Genomic DNA, 19,339 nt, shown 5'->3' with positions numbered 1-19,339 from the left:
CCAAGAAATAAGTGAGCGATAGAACAGAAATTGTTGAATTAAGTATTGTCTGGCATACAGGGAAGAACAGAAAGAAAAATACAGGAAGGTAATGTCAGCATAGCCTTGATTTTATTCAGAGAAGTGACCACTGACGAAAGTTAATCGCCTTCCCGATTCAGGGTTTTGAAAGAAATAAGAGAGGTAGTTTAACATTCATACAAAAAAACAGTATGAACAGTGAAATAAAACAGAAGGCACAGTCTGTTAGGATCTTCCAGGAAAATATATGTGCAGAAAAGAAATGGACTAAATTTTTTTATTTTTAATATGACAGTAAAATAATGGAAGGAGGTGTCCCAAGGGAAAAAAAACAATCAAAAAATATGTATAAAACTAAGAAACCATGTTAATAAAATTCAAGTGAAAATGCGAAATTAATGCATATCAAAATTGTAAACAGTGAGAGAAGAGACTAAATCATGTTGATATGAAGTTGAACCAACACAGAGAGCAGACTTAGAGAGTCTCAGCAGAGTCATTCCATTCTTAAATTTGGATTATTCACAATCACTTGCACATGAGAGGGACATTATTTGTTAACAGTTGCATTATGTGTAAACTTAGGCTCAAGGGAGAAAACGACAGTACATAGCCAGGGTAGAGCAAAACGGAAAAGGCAGCTGTATGACTCTGAACAACAGGTACTCCCTCCCTCTTTTTATTGTTCCTCATCTTAAATGCCACCGTATTTCTTCAATTGCCCAAAACAATTATATCTGTGCCTTTGTTTACCTTATTAACATGGTTTTATCATCAAAAATTGGGATAATTGAAACTTTGGCCTCTAATTTTGAAGTTACAGTATTCAGAGCAGGGTATTGTTGCATAATATTATTTTAAGATTTGTTACATTTGTGTACGCTCTGGATTATTTGTTTTAATGATGGAAAGATAAGTTGCACTCTTTTCTGTTGCATCTGTTCAACTCCTGAAGCTGTGATTCTTTATCTAAAACACCTGATGACCTCATGAAGCACTGAACGGCCAATAGCAAGGCAGGAGAAAGGACAGGTGGGGCTGGCAGGCAGAGGGAATGAATAGAAGGAAAAGTCTGGGAGGAGAGGTAAAAAAAGGAAGATAAAATAAGAAATGGAGGACATCAGGGGCCAGCTGCCCTGCTACACAGCAAGGCAAGGAGAAAGAAGAGAGGCATGCAGAAATAGAAAAAGAGAAGAGCCCAGAAGCAAAAGATACATGGGATAATTTAAGATAAGAAAACCTAGCTAGAAATATGTCAAACTAAGACCTGGCATATATAAGAAAAAATAAGACTAATTTGGGATCTTGTGTACCCCCCCCTCCAAAAAAGTAAAAAAAATAAAAATAGTAAAACAATATTTTGATGTTTCAACGTGGGGCTAGAGTAAAAGAAAACCCAACAGCAAGGTCTCTTATACATCATGTGCTTTGTGAAACTTTCAGTCGGGTAGGCCATTGGGCTCAGCGTCTGCTCCTTTACCTTACGCTCTAAAACGGCCTCTTTAGATCACCTGGAAAAATAAGTTGTGGGGAGAACAAATGGTCACTATTTACAGTTTGTTTTTTAAAAGTGTAATTTATATATTCTTTTCTTTTACCTCAAATATAAAAGATAGTTGTATAAAAGTATTTTCAGGCTCAGTCTTATTTAAATCACTATCATACTTTTCCAGTTTCATTTTTTCTTTTTCCTTCTTGCTTCTTCCTACTTGACTTTCTATTTTCTTTTGGAAATGGTGTTTTATGTTTCTGTGAGAGTGCCTGCATGTATGTATGTGCCCTTCTTTTAAGTCAAGTGTCACGAGAGGCCACAGGAAGGAGGACTTGGAGCCACCTTAACTGGGATTACTGGGAGTTTTGAGCTCCCTCTGTTTGGTAGCAATGGAAGCAGGTTCCCTCTAGGAGAATCAAATGTTCTTAAACACAGAGCCACCTTCACAGTTCCCTCTCAGTGATTCTTTGTTTTAGAGCCTTTCTCTTTTCATTTTCTGTTTCTCACCAGTTTTCTTATCTCTGCCTTTCTGTGTATCATATGTGAATATGCCAAACATTAAAATGCCTTTTCATTTCTAGACAAGAGAGAGATGCTATCAATATAAAGGAATAGAGATGGGGCGAGTATGTAAAAAAAAAAAAAAAAAGGACTTTTCCTTGAAATTGGGATGAAAGAGAATGCCAAGCTGAAGACTGGCAACTTGTTGCCTATCCTGCAGGGTAGAGGAATTTATTTGCAGGATAGAAGGAGTAATTTCTTGTTGCTTGTGTTTTGTTTTACTTTGGATCTTCCAGGGTATTATCATTACTATGAATATGCAGAAGAATTTTGTATGTGATTTAAAGAGAAATAGGTTGGGAAATCAACATATTTTTGTTACAAGATTTGCCAGGATGAAACCCAATGGAAGGTGGAGAAATTGAGGGAGAGAGAGAGAGAGAGAGAGAGAGAGAGAGAGAGAGAGAGAGAGAGATAGGGGAAATTAGATATGGAGAAGTTATTTTTATATATGCCTGGTCTTACTGTATCTTGTCCTGTGTCCGGTTGATGTTTTTGGGAGGACTACACTTTTTTTTGGGGGGGGGCAAACAGGGGGAGTGGACCTGGGGGAGAGGGACAGTCACGGGTGGGGGCTGGGAGGACAGGAAGTAGGAGAATCTGCAGTCAGGTTGTCTCATATGGAGAAAAATAAATACAGATTGAAAAAGATTAGAAATTATACTATAATTAAATTTCTCCACTCCCTTTCTCTTCCATATTCTCCTCCTTGCTCCCTTACAAATGCATTGCCTCTCTTTCCATTGCTATTGTATCCATACTTTTGTATACATATGTATTCCTAAATGTAACATGTCAGTTTGTGAGTTACTTGTAATTATAGTTTCAGGTCTGACTTTTATCTATCAACTAGCCAGGTTCTGTGCTCTTCCCAAGAGTAGACGATTTATCCGGTTCTCAGCATGCCTTGGTTGAGTCCAGTTCTTTGCATAGACTCAGTGATCACAAAGAGCTACTCAAGAGCTGCATAACTTCTACAGCCTTGACGAAGGGCCTTGTGAATCTTGTTAGTTTTAGCTTCCCTGTACTTCAACTTGTAATACTTATACTCTCCTTCCAAGGGAGAATGTTTCACTTCAGAAGAAAATTCTACACTGTGCATGCTAATTAGTGGGTATAGCAGTCCTACAAAAATCCCAGAGTGCAGAGATATTTAGAAATTGTATCCGGAGTCAATATTCTCCCCGCTAATAACAAAGAACTGAACTTGAGCCATCAACTAGTGCAAGCTTTTCACGAAGACTTTGTTGCAGTAAGCCTTTCATCACCTGTCTTCACTCACATGTGTTTGAACCCAGCAAAATTCAATGCTGTGATAGACCACCACTCTTTTACAAATGCTTGTCCTTGGCCAGCCATAGGTCATTAATGTATACATTTCCCCCTATTAACCTAAAGCAATTGAGTCAGCCATGTCTTATCTAACAGGTCCAATTTCCCAAGAGAAGTTTTTTTTTTTTTAAATTTGGAAACATATTGATAACCAATATTTCAAGCTGTAAGAACAATATTGTGTGTGACTCTGACAGGGCCATTATTAATTAAGTCAATAACGTTTCTGTTTGCTTTCTCACACGTCCTTATACAAATAGAAGTACCTCAAATTACTTAAAATGGGACAAAAAAGATCAATACAATTGATAGAAAGTTTGTCTATGTGAAGAAGAAAAATCTTGCTTACTAATTGACCCACTGATTGGCTTTCTGAATTCATTTGTAAATAAGTAGAAATGAATAGTGAGTTTTGGATGCTTATTAGAGTGTATTAATAATGACATTGCAGTTAAAATATTGCTATATTCTATTTTCTCAGCCTAAAACCTTCACATTTGAGTCAACAAATACTATTTAATGAACCAAAGATTAAGAAAGGCTTAGTGACATGCAATTACAATCCTAGCTGAGGTGAGATCACTTATGCTCAAGAGTTTCATAATTAGAAACTAGATTCCTAGATAACATAGAAAGATTCCATGTCAAAAATAAACAAATGAACAAAAAAATTAAAATGAACTAAATAATAGTCAAGTTTATCAAACATCTATTGCTTAGCCAAAGACCCAGGGAGGGCAAAATAAAGCTTACCTGTCTTATTAAATTCAAAGAACTTTATTTATAAAGCACAAGCCAATATAGCAAGACCAACTGAATAATTTAATGCAGTTGGCTTTTTCCATGTCCTTAAAACATTTTATGATTTACTGATTGCTATAATCAAAAGACAGACTCTGAAGAATTCCTCCTCATACAGGAATGTGTCCTGATTATCATTACAGGAGAATTTTAGGCTTTACATAGATATATAATGATAGTATTCCCGACTACTACATATTTTTATAGGTTACTTGCTAAATGAAACTTTAGAAAAACAAATCACTTATTTTAATGTGCTCTACACTATGAGAATTTTACTGGATGTAAAATGCATCCCACTCATGATAAAAAGAATACAATTCAGTAGACTATAATGAGTTTAATTAAATTTTTAGAGTCACAGTTGATAAGCCAAAATTGAATATTTCTATTATAAGGGAAATAATGGTAAATAAAACCATTTTCAAAACTGTATTTATGACATGTATTGGAAAATGGACATTATTAGTCATCTAATTGTATAGTGTTGAAAGCACAGGATCTATATTCTAAATGATCTCATCAATTATACCAACGCATATGAAATTCCATACTATGAGTTGGAAACAGTGTATTCTGCAATCATCTATTAATTTGTTGTGTTCTAGCATGTGATTTGCACCATTCTGTATATCACAGGTAGAAGTAAAGTAGTAAACTTTTGGTCATTTTTCTTTGCCTTCATATAATTTGAATTTTAAAAGAATTATCATGGAAAATGCAAATTCATGCGAATAATATTCAATCTGGAGATCATTTACTTTTGCTCTAGCATCCTTTTTTTATTCTTGTAGTTTTCTCAAATATACAGAAATTACAAAAGAATGATAACATCTATTTTTACCTCATGAACAGATTCATGAAATTCATAGACTTAAAGACATTTTTACTGTCAACATTGGATTTTAAAATTACTTCTTTTATATATATATATAAATTATAATAACATAGCTTTTTCCTTCCCCTTCCTCTTTCTAAACCCTTCCATATTATTCTCCTATTGGGGGATATTTGATAACACTATGAATCCTGAGATTGTATTATTTCCTGGAAAAACCTGTTTCTAGTTGTGTTGCTCAGCCACACCACACCCTTTAATCTAAGAGCTTTCTGCTTAGTGTAAACAGCATAAAATAAAGTCAACTATGGATCAAGAGGCAGAGCAAGAAATCAGTTGTCAGGTTGTAAATAAAAGCATGAAAGAGAGTAAAAAGTAGTCAGGCGATGGATAAAGAAACACACAGGAAGTGGAAGTGAGCAGTGGTGAGTAGGAGGAGTCTTGTATGAGATGGCATACAGAAGGGTCTCCTTCTGAGATGCTGGCATCAGTAAGCCTCTCTGAGGGAGCCGGCTTTCACCCTACGTATAACTGAGTGTTGCATAGCGTACATTGTTTTATACGCAGAGAAGTCTATGGAAACTATAGCCACTGATATCCTAACACTGAATTTCGGTATCCAAAATTAGAAGAATCAAAGAAAAAGTTTTGTTCCAAAGTTTAAAGACACTAGAACTTAAATGAAAGCTTACTGTAGTGGCTCAACAGGTCTGAGCTAACAGTAAAATGAATTCCTAAATAAGAAGACAAATCCAATTTTATCAGCAGGGAAGCACATATCTTAGTTAAGGGAGCCACCTTAGTGTTGGCAAGAGACTTGAACCTAGAGTGACTCCCAGGAGCCCAAGGCGATGTCCCCAGTTAGTCCCTTGGGAAGCTGAGGATAGAGAACCTGAAATGACCCTATCCTATAGCAATACTGACGAATATCTTTCATATCACCATAGAACCTTCATCTGGTGATGGATTGAGATAGAGACAGAGACCCACACTGGAGCACTGGACTGAGCTCCCAAGGTCCCAATGAGGAGCAGATGGAGGGAGAACACGAGCAAGGATGTCAGGACCACGGGGGGTGCACCCACCCACTGAGACAGTGGGGGCTGATCTATTGGGAGCTCACCAAGGCCAGCTGGACTGTGACTGAAAAAGCATGGGATAAAACCGGACTCTCTGATCATGGCGAACAATGAGGACTGATGAGAAGCCAAGGTCAATGGCAAGGGGTTCTAATCCTACTTCATGTTCCGGCTTGGTGGGAGCCTAGCCAGTTAGGATGTTCACCTTCCTAGACGTGGACGGAGGGGGGAGGACCTTGGACTTTCCACAGGACAGGGAACCATGACTACTCTTTGGATTGGAGAGGGAGGGGGAGAGGAGTGGGGGGAGGGGGAGGGAAATGGGAGGCTGGGAGGAGGTGGAAACTTTTTTTCTTATTCTCAATAAAAAAAAAGATTGCACAACGAGCCACACAGAAAAAAAAAATAAAAAAAAAAGAAGACAAATCCATTGGAAGATTGTGTCTCTGAAAGAGAAAAATGGAAATGAAGAAAAAGTGAACCCTCAGAGGTTTGGGCAATATCAGGGAGCTTGCTGACATATTACAAATGGATCCACAGAAGGAAAGGGCAATGAAGAAAAAGTCAACTGAAGAAACATGACAAACCTTCCTAATTTTGATGAACAACTTTCATTTGCATCAAAGCTGAATGAGTTGGAAGAAAAATAAACACAAGAAACAAACTTATAAACCTCATGGGAAACTTGTCATCAATGAGACACACAAACAAATCTTTAAACATAATAAGAGACAAAAGGATCTTTGTTAATTTTTATGTCAATAAATGTATTATTTACAAAACATCTAATCTGTACATAGGTATAAAGAAGCATAAATATTCAAAACTAAAAAATAAATATCTGAAACTTATAAGAGAGATATTTACAAAAATGTAAATTCAGGTGATTTTTTTTAGTAATGAAGATTATTATATTCTGTAAAGAGAATGATCACGGTGACTGAACAAGCATTAATCAGTACTTACTACTTAACAGTTTTTCAATTCCTCTCAATCTGCTTTGGCCTTGTGGAAACATTTACCTACTTTTTTGTTGTCAGGTATTCTGTATAATTAGGTACCACCACGATTACCCAATTACTTAATCATTCAAAGAATCTGATGAAATGAAGAGCAAATAAGTTAATTGAAAGAAAGTGAGTCACTGTAAGAAGTGATCAACTGGGCTGAAGTAGGACAACACATAGAGAGACAAGGATTTTTATTATTACCCACAGTATGTGTTTTTCATGGTAAAATATTTAAATTATGGTATAAATTGTATCATAAGCAGAAAGAGACTATCAGTCAATAGTACCTGGGAGTCTCAAAACATGGAAATAGACTTTAAACGTAATATTTAGGAGATAGTTGCTTTCTTCCAAATGGAGCAAAAAATGCTCCTATTTTTAAAGTCATCCATGTTAGAAAATACTACATTTCTGCTTGAGAAAGTTCCCTTTTAGTACTATGAACTCTAGTGTCCTTAAGGCATAAAGTAGGAGACACTGCTGTATAGAGTGAATATTGGACAATTCATAATCCAGTTTTGAAAATTCAGTGGGCACAGTGGAAATTGCCTCCTAAAGCTTCTTTAGGGTAAGTTCATTTCCAGAAAAAGCAGAAAGAAGCATTCATTTGTTCTGTGTGTATTTTAAACAAAACAATTTTAGACTGGGACACTGCCAGAAAAGGAGACTTACAGCTATATTTAGAGATGGAAGTTTCTAATACAAGATCCCAGTGAATTTAATGCTTGTGGCAATAAAATCAATTAATGTATATACATATCAGTTAAACCTATGCATTATAAACAGTGAAGTCTGCTTCTTCAGGAGGCTGGCAGTTAAAATGTCTTATCTCCAGAATGTAAATTAAATCGATAACTAAATATGTGTTTGTCTAGTGAAAGAAAAACTCATTATTTTCTACCTAAAGGGGCAATATATACAAGTTGAAAAATATTTTCTCCCATTACATACTGTTGAGAGATTTTCTTAAGGTGGTTTTACCAATTGTGGCAGAATAGTTAAATCTGAAATTAAAGTCATTGTTTAGTGTGATGTTAAGTTGGAAGCATCACCACAGCGCCTGGCATCTATCCCAGCCCTCTGGCTTGGGAATTGCATTGGTCTGGACTCCAAATCCCAGCATGCCTGGTCCTGACCCTTCAACATGGGAGTGTCAGGACCACTCCGACAGGGTATTTAAGTGGATTCCCAGAGGAGGAACACTTATTAAAACCTTGGCATTTTAATATGCTTTAATTTGGCTTGATTGGATTTCTGTGCGCTACCGAGAGGATTTTTCTTAACACTTAGTATTTCTGCACTGCTTTTGGGGACTGCTCTTGTCCTAACAAAACATGCCCAATAAAAATAGCAGACTTATATAATTGATATTCATGTAACCTGGAATAGTGTTTCCTTCAGGAAAGTAGTTCTGCAAATAAATAATTATCTGAAAGTGTTCATAATTATGGATTGATAGATTATTTCCATTGTGCTGAGTGATGAGACTCTAATTATAAATAACATATATACAAGGTGACTGAGCAGGTTATGCTTAGGTTATATATTGTGAATATGCATGTGTGTAGATAATATGTAAGAAGCAATAAGAGGACATGAATTTGAAAGAGCAAGGAAGGATATATGAAAGTGTTTGGAATGAGGAAATATAAAGAAAATTACGTATTTGCAATCTAAAAACATAAAATAAATTATTTAAAATAATTTGTACTCGTAATAAGAAATCCCTTAAACTAGCCAAGGACTTCTGCTTTCTTGGTGCTTTTAAAAACATGAGCAGAAATGATGCAGGCCATTGTTTAATAATTTTTCAAAATGACTTCTGAGTTAACATGCTCACCTCAACAATGAAACAGACGCAAACTGATAGCCTTTCATACACAAGTTGAACAACATCACAGATTCCTATTTAAGAAATCAGACCTATTCATTTTTTTTACAATAGCAAGATTTCTCAGTAGTTTGACTCAAGTTCTCAAATAACAATAAACTTGAGGATTCTTCAACATTAGAAAAAGGACATTGTGATTTTTCTCTGATATGTGGTAATTTGACTTCAGATTTGCTTCCATTAAGATATCAAAAGAAACAGAAACCAGAGAGAAGGAAATAGTACATTAAATCTGACAAATAATGACATGCTCAACAGAAGATGGTGACATCCTGCAGTCTAAACTCTAGAGAGTCCTTTACCTGTCTGCAAATTCTCCCTAAACGGTACCAAGCCTACCCATTATCTGAAAATCTTACCTTAAAACTACATCCACTAGTTCTTACCTATAATTTCTACAGCACTCTGTCTGTGAGCATAGATAGGTCACTGCAATTGTGTCTTTAGTGATGTTGCAAGTGATGCCAATTGTAGTCAGTGTAACATTTTTTAAAGAACTCTCCTGCAATGCAGTAATTTCACTGGAAGTTAAAATTATGTTTACTTTTTATGAAAGTTGAAAATCAATGACTGTAAATGCTCTATTGAGATATTTATCACCTTTGCATTTTGCCGTATTGCTTTTTATTTATCAAGCACATGTAAGAAATTAAAATATATTTATATTGATTATGTCCATTTTATTGTCCATCAAGGTGTTTTATCCTTTAAACACTTAAGCCTGAGAACACAGGCCAACTTGTGCACGCCACATTTCCTGATGATGGAAACATAACCCACACTGCACTCACACAGATGGGAAACTAATGTGGTCTTGCCTTCAATGAAGCGACAGTCTGAAGTATTAGGTTCTCATGGTTACAAGAACAAACATTGAGTAAATATAAATATAATTAAAGTATTCAAATAAAATATTGAATATGTTAATTGTGAAATATTCATCAGACTGTTTAGAAGGTATAATAACTCCCAATTATATGTTTAATGTCTTTAAATTCTTCAAAAGTCATTCCTTAATGAATGAAGAATTAAGAAGATTCATTCTCTTCAAAGGAAAACATTATAGTAGATCTCTAGACTTTCCTATACATGTGACTTGATATGTCATGTTCAAAGTAATAGAAAAAGACCCAGGTAGCTGTTATTCTTTGATGGAAAATAGGAAAAGTTAATATTTAGGGTGCTTAAGCTCTTGTGTGGGAGCAGGAAAATAGGAAAAGTTAATATTTAGGGTGCTTAAGCTCTTGTGTGGGAGCACCCTGATGACAGACAGTTCTTCATTGGCTGTTTACTACTTATGTGGTCTTGGAGAAGCCTTACACATAACACTGACTTTTTAAATAATGATTAAAGAAGTGCTGCTACACCTTGCTTCTGACAAGCCCATTCTCTTTCAATTGCACTTAAAAAGATACTTAATATATTTTTATGAAATCTGTCACTACAACTTCATAATCTAAAGCTACTTCAAGACAAAGAAAATATAGTACTATGTTTGTGGGTTTATATACTAATAAGATAATGGTAATAGTCTTGTTAAAACATTACTTCTTTGTATTTTGTTCAGATTACTTAAAACATTACTGAATAAATTTCAATCCTCACAGTTACAATTATGCCATATTCCTATCCAGTAACTTTACTGTTCATAAGTCATGATGACAATGGTGATGAAAAAAATAACAACCATGACTAAATAATAAGGTTTTTTATTGTTTAAATTACTTCATGTATTGTAATGGTTGTTAGAATGAGAAAAGTCCCCTATTGGCTTAGGCATTTAAACACTTGGTCTCCAATTGACAAGGCTATATATGGGCATGGTTTAGCTTTTCTGGAAGAAGTACATCTCTCAGGAAAGCCTTTAAGAGTTCACTGCCTCATTTCACATGCAGTCCACTCTTTGTGCTTGGGGATAAAAATTGGATTTTAATATCATTTTAAGTTTTAAACATACTTTGATCATCCTTTTACCCTCCTCCACACCTTCCAGGTCCTCTTCCCATTCCTGCCCACCCGACTTTAATTTCTTTCTCACAAAACTAGCAAAAACACAGTACAACAATGAAAACTCAAAACAAGAAAGCAACATAAAATCACACCCTAAAAGAAGCAAAACAAAACATCAAACTAATGATGTTTTCAGCTTCCTGTTTCAGCCACAATCTTCCAGGGGCTACCATACTCCCTCTGTCATGAACTATTTCTCTGAGATCATTATAACAAGGGAGCACTTTCTTATTTTAATTTGTGTTGAGCATGTATTTCATCACCTCATCACAAAATGTCTAACTCCTTTTACTGATGTGATGACACCTTGAGGCACCTGTCGTTCTTTATTTTTTTCTCACCTTTGTAGGTACCCATCCTCAGAGGCATCAATTGTATCACACAGTCGTTCAAAATGTCTGCTTAGGCATGTCAGAAGAAGAAAATGCATGAAAAGTATGTATTTAATGAAGGTTGAAAAGGGCTTTTTTGGGGGTAGGAACAATATGAATCAGAAGATGGAGAAAGAAAGTGGTTAGAATAAACTAGGATTATTTGCATGAGAGATAATAAAAGTTGTGGTTGTGTATGCTAAGGGAAAGTGATCAAATTTCAAAATAAAATATTTAGAAAGCTAATAAATTACATTATAGAAGTATTAGGGTTGTGCCACACACCTTTAATGTGGGTCGATGATCTTATACCCTGTAAGATTTGTGATTTGTACTGGTTTAATAAAATGCTGATTGGCCAGTAGCTGGGCAGGAAGTATAGGTGGGGCAACCATAACAGGAGAATTCTGGGAAGAGGAAAGGCTCAGTCTGCAGTCATCACTCAAACACAGAGGAAACAAAATAAGAATGCCTTGCTGATAAAAGGTACCAAGCCATGTGGCTCAACAGACAAGAATTATGGCCTAATTTATGTTGTAAAAATTAGTTAATAAGAAAGCCTGAGCTAACAGGCCAACCCATTTATAATTAATTTAGACCTCTGTGTGTTTCTTTGGAACTGAATGACTGTGGGACCGTTCTGGACAGAAATCTTCAACCTACACATTACCCCATTCTCTTTCTTTCAAGTGTTTTAAACTAATTCCTAAATTACTATATTCATAATATACATATATACATATATGTATATATATAAAACTATACACCTTAAAATGACTGTTACTTAGATTCCTTCTTTTCATTATCTTTCTTTGAACACTTAGACCAGTATTTTGAAAACTGAATAACCTAGAAAAAAGGACTTGAAAATTAATGCAATAGCAATATTCCTCATAACTTACTATAATTTATTTGGTTTATGTAACATGCAGTAAAATGTGTTTTACATTTTTTTCTCTTACCAACTCAATATAGGCATCAGTTGAAACCCAGAAAAATGTGCTATAATTGCTTTTGGATGAGAATTTAGGGCATAAAAAAATCAACACACAATAGACAAAATGCTAAAGGAAATAAAAGCAACCCTTGGATCACAGTATTTTGGCAAAATCTACTATTCTCAAATTGAGTGAACAAGAGTTGCCTGCAAAGCACAGATTATAGATCCAGTTTCCAAGTGAGATTCTCTGTGGTGTTTGACAAAATAGAATAGCTGAAGGCTTTGCTTGTTGATAACTCATCTTTGTTATATTTGTTAAAATTTTAATTTGGAACCTAGCTCTTGATAAAAATTTTGCTGTCAATGCAACACTGAGGAAAGAAAAGAAAAAAAAATGGCTAGAGCACTTGCTTCTAAGTCGTATGAGCTGAGTTAAATTCCAGGTGCATATGGTGAAAAGAAAAGGCAGCTTCCCCAATCTGTTCTCTGACCTATACATGCATTCTTTGGCTCATGCACACACGCACCAAATAAAGGTTAGCAAGTGCAATTTTCAAAACACCAAATCTTTACATAAAGTCCATACATATTATGGTTATATAGGGGGATGGGAGAGTGAGCAATCTAGAAAGGCTCACAGCACTCTTTCAAAGATTTATTAGTACTTTCTATGAAAGATACTGAAAACATGAAAGAACTATGTTTGCAGGCTGCACTCTAGATATTTACAGGCACCATAATTTCTGATTTTTAAAAGGCCTATACTCTATCATAATTTTGCATATATATTTCCTTACCCTTTCAACCGTTCAGTTAGCAAAAATGAATTCATCTTTCCAGAATCAAGAATATGCTTTAACACTGATTAATGAGGTAAAATCAAATGAAAACCATGTTGCCCCATACATTCTTTTTTAATTTTATTTTTAATTACATGTGGTGCTTATTTGTTTAGTGTATGCGTGTGTGCATTGAGAACAGATACTTGCAGAAACCAGAAGGGCTCTGGAACTAGAGTACAGATGATTGTAAACCAGCTGAACTATGCTCTTTGGTGCTCAGGAAGAGTTAATCATGCTGCTAACCACTGAGCCATCTCTCTAGTCCTAGTACTCCTAACTTGGAAAATTAGAAGTCCTCATTTCACTCAAACCATGTAAAATTCTATTTGATTTTTTATTTTGTAACATTGATGTATATATTCTTGTTAGGGATTGAGTACTTCAAATAGAGGGTTTTTTTGTTTGTTTTTTTTAATGAATGAGCTTAAGTGAATTTTTAGTGTGATTGTGGAGAGAAACATCCCCTTTACCCAGAATATGTTTAAATAGAAGGAATGTTTTAAAAGTAGTTTTTACAAAATGAACAAATATCAATAAGTACTTGGATATGTATATTCAAATTAAACTTACAATTAACAAATTTACACTTTCAGTGAATGTTTCAATACCGGATATTTGGAAGAGATCATTGTTCCCTTGAGTTTGATGCTCTTTCTCCTGTAATGTGCTTATGTTAAAAATAAATAGAAAAGTTCTAGGAAATTTGATGCTTTCTTTAACTGCGAAAAACAAATTTAGATAATAGATGAAAAGTAAGAAAAGCAAGACACAATTTCATGCAACAGATACTCCAAGAAAGCCTTTTTTTCCTTAAAAGGAGGAAGCAGCGCTAAAGCAAACAAACTATCTCATTATTCTGCCTTCAGATATTCTGCTTGAAGCTGGTGCATTAGTAATAAAAGGGGGCTGTCACTGACATCAGTGAAATGTCAGCCTTGTAGTTAAAGAAAAATAGGTAAATATTGCTCTAAATACTTTAATCCAAAAACACTGCTCTATAATACTTTTCTGAAAAAAGTTAATTCGTGCAAAAATCCATATAGAAAATTAATAGATTTGGGAAAGTTATCTTCTTTCTACATAATTGCATTTGATATAAAATAATAGCAAATATCAAAATTCTTAGGAACCTTAGTACTTCCCTGAAAAAGGGAAAGGAAATTAGCTATTCTTCAACACGGGTGGAATTTAGCAAATTGAAGGCTATAAGTGAAACAAAGTGTTTGAACTAAAATATGTAATTTAATTAAAATACATAATACACTGCAGGATATTATGTAAAACCTACATATTTTCTATTGATGTTTATGTGATGTTTCTATATAAAAATATATCTACACCATTAAAACCTACTTATTTCCCTTGTGTGATGTCATAACCAACCAATATATGCTTAAGGAAACTATTGATAATACTGTGTAATATACTTTTAATTATGTTGTTACTACAACAATAAAGTCATAGTTATATTTGAACTAGATGATTTAAGTCTGAAACTTTCTTCCTTGTACTACAAATCAAATAGAACATACATTCTCAGTATCTCACAATTTGTCATATTTTGGGTCCTATGATGAATTATGTTTGTTTCTGAATACATGTTGGACAAAATAATACACCACACTATAAATCATTATTAAAATCAAGTGTAATGTTTAACAACATCCTACAACAGTACTAGATTGAACCTAAACCCTCCCCATAGAAGATATGTGGAATTGGAAGATTTCACAACCAGTATTACAACCAATTTTGGTTTTTGAAAACCCAGAAATATACTGTGAAATCAGTAGTTCTCAACCTTCTTAATGATGCAACAACTTAAGACATTTTCTCATGTTGTGGCAACTCCCAAGCAGAAAATTATTTTGTTTCTACTAAATAACTGTAATTTTGTTACTCTAATGAATTGTTATGTAAATATATGATTATGTCTCACTAGGATACTATATTCATAGAAAAAATTAAGGTAATTCTAACATTGACATAGGTAAATGGAGAGAAAAATATTTTGTAAACAAGTAGAAATTATTCTTACACACTTAAACTCTGATCAAATCATAAAAATACATATAAATGGAGTACTATATAATATTTGCTGTGTGTATACATGACATACTAGTTCCATCTGAACAACATATCTATTTCCACAACCAACATTTAGTGAGAACTGGGATAGTTATATGACAACTTTATTTTCAATATTTTGTGGAACAATTCTCCATTATGACTGTATTGATGTGTATTTCACCTTTTTGAACAAAGAGTATCTGGTGTTCCACAGTCTTATAAGATCTTACTGTGTCAAACACTCTTCAAATATCCAACTCCTTTCAGCTTTGTTGACTGCACTTCTTTCTCTTAAACTAGTTGCATTCTCTGCTAGAACCTTTCCTTGACAGGTATCCCAATACTGGCATCTCCAACATCTTGGTGTCTCCAGTGGAATCCAAGATTCAACTTCACAGCTTCCCACAGTGGCCTTTGAGGCCTAAATTCAGGGACACCACTAACACATGTGTGACCTCAGTGGCTTTTCTTAGTCACTGAAGAATATTTCACAACCTCTTTCTTTTTTCTTGTTTTTAAAGCTAGAACTGAAAGTCCCTCACCCACTTGGGTGCAGGCCCAAGAGGGAAAAGCCCCACGACTCAATTAACTAGTCCAGCGGATGCAAGAAGCAAGAGGCCTTATTAGGATAGCGCTACCGGGTGTCTCTAGTCTCCAAAGAGGTAGAGCACCCCGAACAGCAATTCCAGCAACTTTTTATAGGCAAAAACCACAACATTATAATAGTGGGTATAAGGTACAGAACAATTGGATACAACATTTAGCATTTGGGGTCAGTTTTAGGCCATAGTTCCTTCTATTTCCCAGAAATACAATAAAAACCCCAAACCCTCTTCTGAAAAGTCCCCAAGCCCTGTCATGGGTGCTAGGTGTTTCTTGGCAAGCTGGTGGTAGGGTACTGTGGTCAGGGTGTGAGTGGCAGTCAGGGCTGTTTTGCAAGCTTTGTACTTTTCCATTGCTGATTGCCATTTATCTAGGGCATGTGCTAAAAGCAGCTGCAAGCAGGCTTTTTTGAATTGGGGTCTTACGTGAGTTGGGGTCTCACAGAACCATGTGGCTGAAGTTGTCAGGTTCTGCTGCTTGCTGGGGCTGGAACACGATCTCTTGTCAATTGCATCTGCACCAGCTTTCTGTTTTCCGTGGTTTCCTTCAGTGCCTTAGCCTGTATGCATTAGTTTACATCCCATATTTTCCACCGATAACACCTGCAGAGGGAAGTAAACTAGAGCTGGATCTCACAGATAGGCTGTGACACACTTATTATATGTGATTATCTGGGTTCAATGCCCAGCAATATGTGAAAAACCCAAAAGCGAATGAAACATTATTCCATGAGAGAAAATAAAGAAAAAAAAAGAAACAATTACAATAGCTGCATAAAAGACACAGGGCAATGCTTGAAACAAGAGATCTGAGAGCAGTCTCAAAGCTCACGCGCTGCTGTCAAAAAAAATTGGAAAGTTCATAGCTGTAGTTGGGTATTCATTTTTAAGTTCCCGCGGTGCGTAGCTATTGCACTGAATTTTTGTATTAACCTACGGCATGGGCTTTGGTCTGTAACCATGTCTCATAAACACAGTTTGACCCCAGGGCCTGATCCTGACAGGTTCTGATTTATAACAACTGTCTTTGGTACCTGATGAGCATCCATTTGCCAAAACCAGAGCAGCACCTCAGCCCGCTGGGTCAGCAAAACTTTGAGCTATTCTTCTCACTCGTTTACATCCTTTCCCCTGACATTTCATGCTAAAAAATGAGTAAGGCCATTGTGTGGCTATTGGCAAGGAAGATGTCCACCTAGTCTCATTTTACTTGTACTGAATATCTAAGTTATTTCCTTTGATAAAAACTATATAGTACATATTGGATTCTTGTTTTTTCAAAATTTAATTAACTCAAAAAATTTTGTCTAGTTTAAAATAAAACCATAGTGTTATTTTTTTTTTGTATAAAAGTTATGCACATCTGGGTGATTGAAAGAGATCCTGTTATTTACAGTGGAATGGCTAATAAAATTGGTGGACAATTATACACATAGAGGCTGCAATCATTTAGTTTGGGTTAGATGGTTTTACATAAGGGCACGAGGTGTCACCGTCTATTTGTGTGTGCTCACAGTTCTCAGTATTGAAACTGAAAATCCAATGTCATGGCTATTTGAAAGCTCTTGCAGATGATTATATCATCATAGAAAAATTCCCACACTAAGAATATATATCATTCTAAAAGTAACCTCAGAGATTTTTTCTGTATTTCACAAAATGAAAATCCACCATTTGGCCGTGTTTCAAGAGGCAGTTCAATATTAGAGCCACTGATAATACCAATATCTGGTCTTAGACATTTCAGCATCCAAGACTCAGAAGAATACAGTTGTGAAGTTTTATAGCCACCTAATTTATGGCAGTTAACTAAAGAAGCCCTATTGATGAGTTTAGGAGGTTTTTGCTCTTTTAGATTTGAAAATAGATATTTATTCATTCACTCATTTATCTGTGAATGTAGGTGTGAGAAAGATAAAGGAAAAGGTGAACACCGTTCCATGTAATATTGATATAATGAGAGCAGAGTGCAGAGGAGATAGTGGATATGTCATAACACATGTTTTACTACAATGGATATGCAGTTAGAAGAAGAAAGACAAAGTTATGCATCTATGAAGTATGCAAATCACCATCAGACAGATGAAAAGATTTTATATGGGAGAAATCTCTTTTCTTTCCTCGGGACATAGTTAGAGCTTCTGCCGGCAGGCAATTTTTATTCACACATGGTGCAACATCTGGCACATCAAGGATCCAGAATGTTGTGGAACATCTCTTTCTTGTGCATCTTCACCAAGTCTGCAGCCAGTTTGTGTCATAAATACAAATTCTGGAATTCCACCAGAAATGCTTTGTTTTATTTATAGACAGGCATCATACTTTGCAACATCTCTGCTATGTCTTAAAGGTTTTGAACAGCTTTGAGTAAAGTGATTAAAATGATTTTAGGGAGAACTCGGTCATTTTCACCACAGTGGTATCACCTGGTTCATTGTTCGTTTCCTTCTCTGCATTGTCTCCTTTGCCCTCATTCTCCTCTGATCCACAGTAACCAGATAAAATCCAAAGAAAAATATAGAAATCTCAACAATATCCCAACATCTGTTTTCTTTCTCAGTTTAATTATCTCTAACATTGAAATCATTAGCAATTTGATATTCTTTAATGTAAGTTCTCTTTGAATCTATAATGTTGAGATTTTAATTATATATCTATATAATGGAATTTCTAATGATATAATACACTCTGAGAATTTCTGAAGGAACTTGTTCATTTTCCCATCTTTTTATATTTATGTTTATAAATCTATATGCCTTTTGTTATATTATAAAATAATGACAACAGAGGAATTTTGTGCATTAGACAATACTTCTAATCAGTTTCTCACAACCCTTTAGGAGCCAATAGAAATGCTTGCTGTAGGCATTAAATGCATGTTCCTTGCACTAGCTCTTCTATGCTTATTCGTAAGAAAATTAACTGAATAATCCACTTCCCCCAGATCTCACTAATGTGAGTTTCTCTTTGTACTGCAGTCAAGATATTCACTTCATCATACTAAAAATTCACTAAAAGTTTGACCATCATTAAACTCTTACTCTTGTCTAAATTATTGAAGATTGTAGAAAAAAATACTTAACATTTATGATACTTATTTTACACCCTAAAATCAAAATTAAATTCTTTTTTTAAATATTTATTTATTTTTTATGTATACAATATTCTGTCTGTGTGTATGTCTGCAGGCCAGAAGAGGGCACCAGACCTCATTACAGATGGTTGTGAGCCACCATGTGGTTGCTGGGAATTGAACTCAGGACCTTAGGAAGAGCAGGCAATGCTCTTAACCACTGAGCCATCTCTCCAGCCCCCTCAAAATTAAATTCTAAGTATTGAAAGTGGACTTCTATACTCTGTTTAGTTATGAAACATTCACAGTAAGAAAAATCACTTTTATTTTTTGGCTTTTTTATTAGGTATTTTTAGACACTTTATATAAAATTACAATTATAATTCTGTCAATATTGTTAGTGGTA

Source organism: Alexandromys fortis, unplaced genomic scaffold (assembly GCF_014885135.2).
Source record: "Alexandromys fortis isolate MF-2015 unplaced genomic scaffold, M_Fortis_MF-2015_v1.1 scaffold_191, whole genome shotgun sequence".
NCBI lineage: Eukaryota > Metazoa > Chordata > Mammalia > Rodentia > Cricetidae > Alexandromys > Alexandromys fortis.
Note: the sequence above shows the minus strand (reverse complement) of the source record.